Raw genomic sequence first — 12,353 nt, forward strand, 5'->3', positions numbered from 1 at the left:
GAGGAAGCAGCTTCTGGCTGTCACTTTTTCAGGATCAGCCTGTGCTGCCAAGTGCTGCCTTATTCTACCTGAGGTCCTGCACTTCCTGGGCAGCCCATATCCCTTGATCGAGGAAGACAGAGGTAGAAAACACCCAGCCATTTCAGCCTATCACGGGGATCTTAGATGCCAGTACTTTCTCCAGGCTGGAGCTGGGTTGGCTGAGGCTTTGTGGCATCTACGTTGTAGTTCAGCTTCTTCTTCTGCCCAGTGCTTCTTTTTCTCCCTTCCTTTTGTAGATATTAATCCCCGATAAACCATCTTTAACTCCAAACTCCATTTTAGCACCTGTTTTGGGAGAATCCAACCTGTGACACCTATACTCTATAGACTATAGTTCCTTCCTATTGTAAAATGATGGGGTTACACTTTACTCTGTATTATGTAAACATTTTTGTGGTAATCATTATCAAATTTTCATATATTTTAGGTAAAGAAATCAAGACATAGTTTTGTGTTTGTAAATATGATAAACCACTTGGCTTCTAGCCCCCTCAACATACTAATCCCCATATGTGAATTCTACCTTTTAGGTCTGCTGTTTAGGTCTAGCAGCCCAATTCTGTTCATGGCCAAGGGGACTATAAGGAACATGGTCTTAGTCATTGAACAGCTTAAGAAGTTGCCTTCTTTGTTGTTTTCATAACAAGTAGAGAGTGCTTTCCATGGGCCTGTCAGCCTCCCCTTCCCTAGCTGCTTTGGGATCTTGCAAGAACACCAGCTCTGTTGGCCTTACCTCTTGACCTCACATACAAATAATTGAAGCTAATGGACTGACTAAATCAGTTGATTCTTTTTCATGATGTTGACTCATACTGAAATTTGTCTTTTTCTTATTGCTGGGGTTTTTTTGGCTTCTAACACTTCTTGAAACTTACACATATGTGCATGCACACACATGCGCACACACACAGAAACTTTTTGCCAAATTTTTATGCATGTGGAAAAGCTTATAAAAGTCTGACAGAAAGCCTATATATCTCAAAAGAACTAACAAATTGCAAAGTGCCTGCAAAAGCAGATTCCTCTCCACCCTCAATTCCCTGAATGCTACAGCGATGGGGATTCTGTTTCTCTGTAATCCATCTATGTCCTTATGCTTGAATACCTTAGAGTTATCTAGAATTCAAGAGATAAAGTAAAATCTTCCTTGCATTTTTTTACTCTTTTGTACTTTTGTTTCTGTCTCTATTTATTTTGTGGTATGCGTGAGTTTTTTTAAACAAAATTGGAACAAAATACCACTTTTTTTTCTTTTTTTAACGAAAGCCAAATCTCATGAGTGGTAATTTATTGTTGAGTTCAACATTTTGTTTTATGAAAAACAGTTTATATAACAGAGATTAAGTATTACAGTGTGGTTATAAATAGGTAAAATCATTTTTCTGCTTTTTATTGATATAAAAACAATGACAGTCTTTATTAATTTACCAGCTAATGTCTAGACAGTTCTAATAAAAAGATAAATGGGAGTATTAAATATCTCTTCATTGTAATACAGAAGCATTTTAAGGGAGATCCTCAAAATACTAAATGAAATTTAGATCTAAACATCCTTATGGATCATCAGATGTGATCCTTGTATAAAATGAGTGTTCTACCTGCTGAACCAGAATATTTTAAAGCCCAACCACTTCACTTTCAAGCTTCTTTCTGCTCTACTAATGTTAAAGGTTACCTTTTCTTCCTAACCATGAAAGCTATAACTCCCCAGTGGCAGGGAAAATGTTAACTTGTTAGTTCCAGTACAAGTGTATTCAACAGCACCAGTTTTTTCTTCATAATAGCATATCTACTTTTCTTATGTCATCCCACAGGGAAGTCATCATAGGGAATTTGAGATACTGATAAAAAAAAAAAAGGGGCTTCCCTGGTGGCGCGGTGGTTAAGAATCCGTCTGCCAATGCAGGGGACACAGGTTCGAGCCCTGATCTGGGAAGATCCCACATGCTGGGGAGCAACTAAGCCCGTGTGCTACAGCTACTGAGCCTGTGCTCTAGAGCCCACGACCCACAACTACTGAAGCCCGCAGGCCTAGAGCCCATGCTCTGCAACAAGAGAAGCCACAGCAATGAGAAACCTGCACACCACAACGAAGAGCAGACCCTGCTCCACGCAACTAGAGAAAGCCCACGCGCAGCAATGAAGACCCAACACAGCCAAAAAAAAAAATATATATATATATATATATAGATATAGATAGATAGATAAATAGTAGTCCATCTAAAATCACAGCAAAGATAGAAACCTGAATGGACCTTCATTACAGAACTAGGTAACTTCCTGCAGGTATTTGCTATTGAACTTTTAGTGTGAGAAAGTTGGAGTCCTGGGATGCCATAGCTTGGTGTATATCTTAATGAACAAAATATAAGACTTCCATAATGTAGCAAATGGTTATGACAAAAGCTAAATGTTAGTAAAACAGTTGTTTGTCTTCACTGGCAAGCAGTGAAGACAGTTTTCCTCTGTCTGGAGAAGGCAATGGGAGGGAGGTCTGTGAGGGAGAATTTTAACACCTCCCCCAACCTGTGAACCCTGACCACTGGGAGGAAAGGTGGACTAGGGGCTTCTCAGGGCTATAATCAGGGAGAGGGAGTTTAACTGGTTAGACATGCACTTGGGGAGACTGATTCATTTATATTTGATTATATTCCCCAAAATTCAGGTAATTCCTACCAGTGAAAATGCTGATGCCAAGCTATAGACAAGAGAAAAGATGTTTAAATTTTCCTCACTTATTTCCATCATATAAATATGAATGTAACACTGTTTACACATACATAAAGTTATAAATATAAATATTACTTAATGAGTCATAAAGTCTTAGATTTAGAAAGACAGAGATCTTCTAGTACAACTTCCTATTCACTATGGAAAATTCTTCTTTCTTTATGACAGATGTTCAATAGATATTTACTGAGCACCAACTTAGTGAAAGAATAAAATATAAATAAGGCACATTCTCCTCCCTTTTAGAACACAAAACCTAGTTGGGCTTGAAGTAAGATACCGAAGATAGCAACAATTTGGACCTCCAAAATTATGGGTTTTTCCCTTATAAATTATGCTCTTAGATATTGATGTTTAACTCTATTCACCCTGAATTACAGATTTGGTTCTCGTAGAGAACTGATAGCATTTAATGTGAAAATATATCGGGCCACTCTAGCTTTTGGCTTTCAGAAAAAGCCATTCACAGGACATCACCTCTGCTAAGTAGGAGTTTTTGTGCTTTTCAAACGTTAATGTACAAGCAAATCACCTAGGATTTTAGTAAAATGAAGATTCTAATTTATTTAGTTGGAGTGGGACCTGAAACTCTGCATTTCTAATGAGCCCCTTAGATGCCATGCTGCTCTTCAGAGGGCCATTTTGGACAGCCTACTGCTCTTGAGCTTTTCTCTTTACCCAGTTATATTATTATTTTCCAAAGAAAGATAATGGTAGTGATAAAATTCCAATCCCATCAATGATTTCTTTAATCATGGCAAATCAAACCTGATTCTAGTATTCTAGTCAGTTTTATTATTGCTTATAAAGTTCTATAATTGATTTGTAACTTCTGGGAGCATCTTAAATTTACTTTCAGATGTTCTGGTCTTTTAACATCTCAAGCACTGATAGTTTCCAATTTAGTTTTCTGTGAAAGGCAAATAGTTTTCCTCTTCCTTTTTAAACGAATAAATTATGGAATTTTAACTCTTAGGCACTTTTAACAAGGAGGTCTTTAATACGTGGTTATCTATTGAGAAAAATGATTTTCAATATGATATTATGAATTAAAATAAATTAATTCTTTTTTCTGCCTTGCAGTATTTCATTGGTGTCTAACTGGCCTTTAACATGGTATTAATAATTTTTGTATTTATTTATGCTTTTGAATTTTTACATATATAAGAAAGAGCACCTGCTTGCTATGTAGAGAATGAATTCCTCCAGCACTGCTGCTTCCTTCCAAGTGAAGGGAGCTCCTCTTATATAAACCTTCTGTTTTCTCTCCACAACATCACTCATTCCTCTGGAAGGAGGAAGAACACCTTATTTTATTGATGATTTAGGGTAGATAATTAACTGTAAGCCAAGCCCTTTTTCTTTTCTTCCTCTTTGTTAGCTGGCTTTCAGCAGAGAGCATATTATCTGCTTTGTCCCTTTATATCATGGGATTTATAAGGCCACGCCCCCTTTACTACCATAGAGATGTGACCAGATGGATATTTGTGTAATTGTAGAGGTCAGTATCAGAGAGCTCACTTAGCCACGGGTATGAATTATGTCCTGCAATATTGGCTGATTGGTAATACAGTTGATATTTTAATTTCCGTAAGCTGATTACTTTGTCTGAATTGGTTCAGATTTGGGTGGAAAGAGAGGCACATTTAAAAAAATATATTGTCATACTGTAATATTACTATGTGCCTTTCATTTATGTAAGTCATGCCTAAACAAAAACTGAATATGAGACAAAAATAATTGCTATAGAAAATGAAAACACTAGCTTGAAAAGATATATGTATCCCCATGTTCATTGCAGCATTATTTACAATAGCCAAGATATGGAAACAACCTACGTGCCCATTGATGGATAAAATGAATAAGGTAGATATAGTATATATATGCAATGGAATATTATTCAGCCATATAAAAGAATGAAATCTTCCCATTTGTGATAATACGGATGGACCCTGAGTGCATTATGCTTAGTGAGATAAGTCAGACAGAGAAATGCAAATACTGTATGATATCACATGTGGAATCTAAAACCAAAGCCAAAAACAAAACCCAAGCTCATAGATACAGAGAACAGATCAGTGGTTGCCAGAGGTGGAGATTCAGACATGGGCGAAATGGGTAAAGGGAGTCAAAAGGTACAAACTTCCAGTTATAAGATAAATAAGTCGTGGGGACACACACACACACTTACAGTGTGGTGATTACAGTTAATAATGCTGTATTGCATATTTGAAAGTTGCTAAGAGAGTACATCTTAAAAGTTTTCATTACAAGCAAAATAATTCTGTAACTATGGATGGTGCAGATGTTAACTAGAATTATTGTGGTGATCATTTTGCAATAAACACAAATATGGAATTATTATTTTATACACTTGAAACTAATATAATGTTGTATGTCAAATGTACCTCAAGAAAAAAAAATTGCTATAAGACAGTAAGAAAAACAAGAGACAACCTGTGTATAGGGGAAGAATTAATGGAAAATTGAATTGGGCCTTAAAAATAGTTTTTAATAGTGTTAAAAGGTGGTAATAAAAAGTCATAATATTTCAAAGATAATTACATGAGCAATCACAGAAATATAAAATTAAAGTTCTAATTTAGAGAATGATAACCTTCTTTAGCTAAAAGATAAGTTATATTCAGGGTTTGTGTGTGTGTGTGTGTGTGTGTGTGTGTGTGTGAAGGGCAAATTCCAGGAAAAGAGTAATTGTACTTATATTTTTAGATGTCTTGAAAGTCTGCTGAAAATTTTATTTTGAAGAACAATTGAAGATCTGAGTAAGAAAATGACTTGATCTGATCTGTATTTAAAGGAAATAACTCTAGAAACTTTAGGAAGGCAGAAATAGAGTGGAGGAGATAAAAGATCAATTAGAAATAAAAATTAGAACAGGTTAAGAGTAATTGGAACTTGACCCAGGGCCTTGGAAGTGGGAATATAAAGGAAGGAATGTTTATGAGAGACTTTGAAGAAGTACAATCTTTATTGCTTAGCAACTGAATAAATGTGGGAGAAATGGAGGAAAATGATAACCATAAATAAAATTTTATGCCTAGTTATGAGTGGGACTGTAATGAAATTAAATAGAAATATGATTTCAGAAAGACTAATGTTCAATGGAAACTTAAAGTTAAATGTTTAATGGCAAGTTTAATGGAAAAGATAAGTGTAGTTTTAGATCTGATGAGTTTTTAGTGCTCTTGAGACATCTAAGGCATCTACAGAATAAAAACTGAATTTGAGGTTGTAGTCAATTGACACTTCAGACCTTTGGATTTTGAGAATTACTGGTAGTGAAGGGTGAAGCTGTGGAGGTAATAACTTAAAAATAGAGAGTATAGGGGCTTCCCTGGTGGCGCAGTGGTTGAGAGTCCGCCTGCCGATGCAGGGGACACGGGTTCGTGCCCTGGTCCGGGAGGATCCCACATGCCACGGAGTGGCTGAGCCTGTGAGCCATGGCCGCTGGGCCTGCACGTCCAGAGCCTGTGCTCCACAACGGGAGAGGCCACAGCAGTGAGAGGCCCGCGTACTGTAAAAAAAAAAAAAAGAGTATATTAACAAAATATTAGGAAGAATGGCTGTGGAAACAAGCTTAGGGAATATATTTGAGTAATTGGACTAGGGAGAGATAAACAATTATGGACTATAGAAATGAGCTTTGTATACACGTTTGTCTATATAATTAATGAAATTTGAGGTTGATGTTTATGTTAAGAAACTTCTAAATGTTACTCAAACTTTATGATTTACCAAATACAATGGGAAGATGGAAAAGACCATCTCTTAATACCTCAAACAAAAGTACTGAATTCATTGCTTGATAAGCAATGGAAGCTATACTTGGAAGGTTCAGTTTCCCCCCAGAAAGCAACAACTAACCTCATAGAGGATTTTGGGGGTGTGGCTTTAAGAGATTAGCAAACATCAAAAAGTAGGAGGGTTTGATTACATGATTGATTACATGATTACTGGTGGCTTGCTTTTATAGGTTTGGGGACTGATGTAAAATGGTCTGAAATTGATTCTGGGTCAGGAGGTGTCTTCATGGAGAAGTTCCAGCACACTGTTGGAGCAAAAAAGATACAAGTTTGGACTCATTGGAGAGGGTAAGAGGAACAGTTTGATTTTACTGGCATCATTCCTCCCCTAAGGTGTCACAACTTAGGTCCAGGAGAGATCTTCTTGGACCTTGATTTCTTCCATGGGGAAAAGTGAGAGTGTGTGAGTGAGCTCCCAGCTTCCCAAGCTATGTGGAACACTGACAAAGAGACTCACTTCTCTTTCATCCCATCCAGGGTACTGATTCATGAGCTGTATTACTAGGGAGTGGGACGAGTCTGAGAGAGTGGCAGCTAGGGCTCTCAAAGGGCATTAAAGAAGCACAGGTCCTATTAAGTAACGGCAACAGCTCCATCAAGAATCCCATCAATGAGACTTTAGGGATGCCTCACCTGCATTTTCCAGTAACTGGCCCACAGGCATCCCAAGCACTCTGTGTGCCTCACATACATGCATTCCCATCCTCTAGCTGACTTGCTGTGTGCACTCCCAATGGTGGTGTTGAGAGCAAGCTTTGGGAGACAGCTAATGAGCAAACAGAGAATGCTGGCTCAAATCTGCAGGCCAGGGGAGACCACAAACATGAGCTTTGGCACCATCTTTGGGGAAACAAAAAGGTGTGTTGCTGGATTGAGAGGAGGCATACTTGCTTACAAATTTTGCCACATGAGGGAGCAAAAATTCTGGAGCAGGTGAATTCACAGAAGGTCTGAGAAAGCATCAGAATACTTAACAGGGATGAGGGAAGATATTTCTCTCCCGAGGCAGTTAGTAAAGACTGGAGAAGGTGACTGTTACTTAAAATGTGAAAAGAGCAGTGCAAAACTTAAAGGAACATAAAAAATCAAGGAAACATGACACCATCAAAGGATCACAGTGATCTTTCAGTAGTCAGTCCTAAAGCTATGGAGATCTGTGATTTACCCAATAAAGAATTCAAAGTAACTGTTTTAGTGAAACTCAATGAGCTCCAAGAAAACACAGAAAGGTAATCCAACAAAATCAGGAAAACAATACACAACAAAATTAGAAGTTTAACAAAAAGACAGAAATAATAAAAAAGAACCAAATAGAAATTCTGGAGTTGAAGAATAAGACGAATGAAATGAAAAATGGAAATGAAAACGTCACCAGAATGTTTTCAGCAGAAGAAAGAATCTGTGAGTTAGATGAAAGGAACTTTGAAATTATCAAGGAGAACAAAGATAAAAGAATGAAAGAGTGAAGAAAGGCTATGTGATCTATGGAGTACCATCAAAAAAAATAGCAAATTGTTGGGGTTCCAGAAGGAGAAGAGAGGAAGCAGGGGGCAGAAAGCTTATGTAAAGAAATAATGGCGGGACTTCCCTGGTGGTCCAGTGGTTAAGAATCTGCCTTCAAATGAAGGGGACGTGGGTTCGATCCCTGGTTGGGGAACTAAGATTCCACATGCTGTGGGGCAGCTACACCTGCATGCTCTAGTGCCTGCGCGCCACACAGAGCCCACGTGCTGCAACTACTGAGCCCGTGCACCACAACTGGAGAGAAGCCTGCATGCCGCAACAAAAGATCCTTCATGCCACAACGAAGATCCCACAGGCTGCGACGAAGACCCGACGCAGCCAAATAAATTAAAAAAAAAAAAAAAAAACAGAAATAATGGCTGAGAGCTTTCCAAAGCTAGGGAGAGATTTAGATATCCAAGTTCAAGAAACTCATAGTTCACCAAACAAACTCAAAGAGATCCTTTCCAAGACACGTTACACTAAAACAGTCAAAAATCAAAGGCAAAGAGAAAATCTGAAAAGCAACAAGAGAATAGGAGCTTATAACATAAAAGGGACCCCCACTAGGCTAATAGTGGATTTCTCATAAGAAACCTTACAGGCCAGTAGAGAGTTGGATGATATGTGTAAAGTGCTAAAAGAAAAAAGAACAAAAAACAACAAGAATATTCTATACAGAAAAGTTAGCCTTCATAATTGAAGGAAATGATCCAGCAATCCCACTTCTGGGAATATGTCCAAAGGAATTGAAATCAGGATTTTGAAGAGATATCTACACTCCCATGTTTATGGCAGCATTATTCACAATAGTCAAGATATGGAAACCACCTAAGTGTTTGTCTATAGATGAATGGATAAAAAGATCCTGCCGAGGAAATCCTGCCATTTGTGACAACATGGGTGAACCTTGAGGACGTTATGAAAAATGAAGTCAGAGAAAGAAAGACAAATACTGTATCATATCACTTATATATGAAATCTGAAAAGCCAAACTCATAGAAACCAAGAGAAGAATGGTGGTTGCCTTGGGCTGGGAATTGGGGGAAGTGGGGAGATATTGGTCAAAGGGTACAAACTTCCAGCTATAAGATGAATAAGTTCTGAGGATCTAATGTAACAGCATGATAATTATATTTAACAATACTGTATTATATACCTGAAAGTTGCTGAGAGTGTAAATCTTTAATGTTCTCACCACTAAAGAACTAGTAATTATGCGAGGTGATCGAGGTGTTAGCTAACATGACTGTGGTCATCATTTTGCAATAAAAGTATATCAGATCAACGTGTTGTACCCCTTAAGCTTACACAATGTTGTGTGTCAATTATATATCAATAAAGCTGGAGGTAAAAAGTACATATAGGAGTTGAGGAGGCAGTTTTGGAAAGATAATGGTTTTTGGAGAGAGGAAGGTTAAAAAAAGTGAAATGGATACTGCATTTCAAGGAAAAATAAATCTGGGGGAAATTTTAAAGTCTGTGGAAGGCAAAAGAAAACAACAGAAATTGGAAGGACAGACACATACACTCCTCAAAAGGCCACCTAATAAAGAAAGTGCAGTTTTATACACTAACAGAAGAGATTTCTCTTGAAATAAGAGTCTTGTGAGCTACTCCAAGCCATCAACTTTATCAAATGCGGCAACAGGGCAGTCTTCTCACAACTCTACACAAAACTACTACAAGAATAAAACTGAAGAGAATAAAAGTATTTTACCTAATAAAAATTCCCTTCCCTGCACAAAAACAATTATGAAGCAAAAGGCTGTTTTAACACAAAATACCAAGATGAATTAAATATGTTCAAACAAAAATTTGAGGATATAAAAACAAGCAGGATTTAACCTTAGTTTTTACTAAGAAGAAAAATGGACAAAAAGAGGAAAAAATTAAACAAGAGTTTTGTATTCTAAAAAAATAGGAGAAAAATCATAACCGGAGAAAAATCATAACAGACTTGAAGACTGAATTACAGATGCTCAAGTAAAAATATACGCCAGTGAAATTTTAAGAATGACTTTAAAGGAAAAAAACTGAACTGTGATCATGTTGGTACACCCTTATGAATGGAAAGACCAATACCCTGCCATATATAGGCCCACTGGTTCTTTGCTTATGTGGAGGAAGAGGACTCATCATGTGGCATGCTGATTTCCACACTCTTAGAAGATGATGGCTAACTAGAACCCTCTAAAATGCCTTTGCTGCTGCTGCCTTTGCCTCTGTTTCCAAAAATGGTCCTCATTCTCAGGGTTATAGGTAAAACACACCCAAGACATTACTGTGGTGTAGTCAAGGATAAACCCAGCATAAGCCTGTGACTCTAAGCCCAATAAAGCCATGGGAACACCTTTAACTCAGACAATAATTATTTGAGACTCTCTGGAGTAAGAAACTTGTAAATATTAGCAGTATAGAGAGGACACCCTCTCCCTTAAGTATATCCGTTAACTACCGCAAAAAATTCAAACAACAATAACAACAAAATCCCCCAAAACCCTGGGTACAGGAGAAGGAAACTCAACACTCAAACAGAAGCTCACAGTTTGACCCAATTGGAAACCAAAATTTTCTAAAATAATGCCTACGACAAAAAGATAAAAGGGCACTGGTTGGCATTTGTGCCTCTACAACATAGTTTTTTTTTGTTTGTTTTTGTTTTTTGTTTTTTTGGCGTGTTGGGTCTTTGTTGCTGCGCACGGACTTTCTCTAGTTGCGGCGAGTGGGGCTACTCTTTGTTGAGCTGCACAGGTTTCTCATTGCTGTGGCTTCTCTTGTTGCGGAGCACGGGCTCTAGGTGCACAGGCTTCAGTAGTTGTGGCTCGGGAGCTTAGTTATTCTGCAGCATGTGGGATCTTCCTGGACCAGGGCTCGAACCCATGTCCCCTGCTTTGGCAGGAGGATTGTTGACCACTGAGCCACCAGGGAAACCCTACAACATAGGTTTTGAATTAACTTTAACATATGCCGAAATGCACCAATTGACAAAAGTTAATGGTCTTAATTATGGGCCTCAAATTACAGTTTTTCCTAGATATGTGACTAAATTTAAGTGAGATGCCAACTAATTAACTAACATTCACAAACACTCTGTCCCTAGACAGTAGAATAAATATGTAAGGAACAAATACTAAGACAGACACAATATTCAGGGCCATAATCCATGTCTCAATAATTGTTAAAATATTCACATCATAAAAAGTATGTTGTGTGAGCATAGTGGAATTAAATTAGAAGTAAATATAAAGAAAATCTAGAAACTGTCAACATATTTGGAAAATTTTTTTCTGACCAAAACATTTAATTAACCAAAAAATTACAATGGCAGAGAAAATAATAACAATAAAGAGAAATTATAAGAAGTGGGAGTCAGGGTAGAAAAAATGCAAAGGCCTTGCTCTCTAGGAGACCAATACTGCAGCTGGGCTGGCCTCAGCCCCAGCCCCTTCTGAGTTTTCTTTGGCTGCTGGTGTCTTGTCTTCCCCCATGAGACGAATGTTGTGCTTTTCCCGGAATTCATTTAGTTCTTTTCCCTTTGCCAGAAACCGCTGTGTTAGTGTCTCAGTAATCTTCTGTATCTGCTCCTGGTTGTTCTTCAGGGCAGGCAGCACCTCTTTGACAGTTCGCTCTACCAGCACCCTCCAACCATGCGGTAGCACTTGCAGGTTTCATCTACCTCCTTCAGAGTATCAGTCACTAGACGGTGCTCATTCAACTCCGTCTCCAATTCAGCTGCTTTGGAGGCCAGGCCCTGCTGTTCCTGCCGAAGGCAATTGAAACCAGCAATTACCTGCTCTGCTGACATGAACCCCCTTCCCGGAGCCGCTCTGGCTGCTCTTGCCAGTGCGACCACTGCTCTCTGCCATCTTCATTGCTTGCTGGGCTTCCGATCTGCCCATATTTGGAAATTTAAGTCCGTAATTCTGAAAAACCCACCAGCAAAGAAAGAAACAACAGAAATTTTAAAGTATTTTAAGCTGAATGAAACAAAAATTTGTGAAATGCAGTTAAAGAGTGCTTATATAGGAATTTATACCACTAAATATTTAGATTAAAATATAAATCTCAAGATAATAATATAAACTTGATTTTAAGAAATTAGAGAAAAAAATGCATTAGGCTGGAAAGTAATCATAGGACAGGAAACAAAGATCAGAGTGGATATCAATGAAACAGAAAACAAAAACAACAGAAAAAACTGAAGAAACAAAAATCCATTTCTTTGGAAAGATCATTGAATGTATAAACATT

The 12,353-nt window shown here is 37.8% G+C and overlaps 1 pseudogene across 1 annotated transcript; it reads right to left on the reverse strand.

Annotated features, from left to right (window-relative positions):
• Window positions 1-11,503: 11,503 nt before the first annotated feature.
• Window positions 11,504-11,968, reverse strand: LOC307056830 (prefoldin subunit 2-like; annotated as a pseudogene). Its single transcript has one exon. The product of its transcript is annotated as a prefoldin subunit 2-like (transcript).
• Between the last annotated feature and the right edge of the window lie 385 nt (window positions 11,969-12,353).

Source organism: Hyperoodon ampullatus, assembly GCF_949752795.1.
Source record: "Hyperoodon ampullatus genome assembly, chromosome: 8".
NCBI classification, from domain to species: Eukaryota; Metazoa; Chordata; class Mammalia; order Artiodactyla; family Ziphiidae; genus Hyperoodon; species Hyperoodon ampullatus.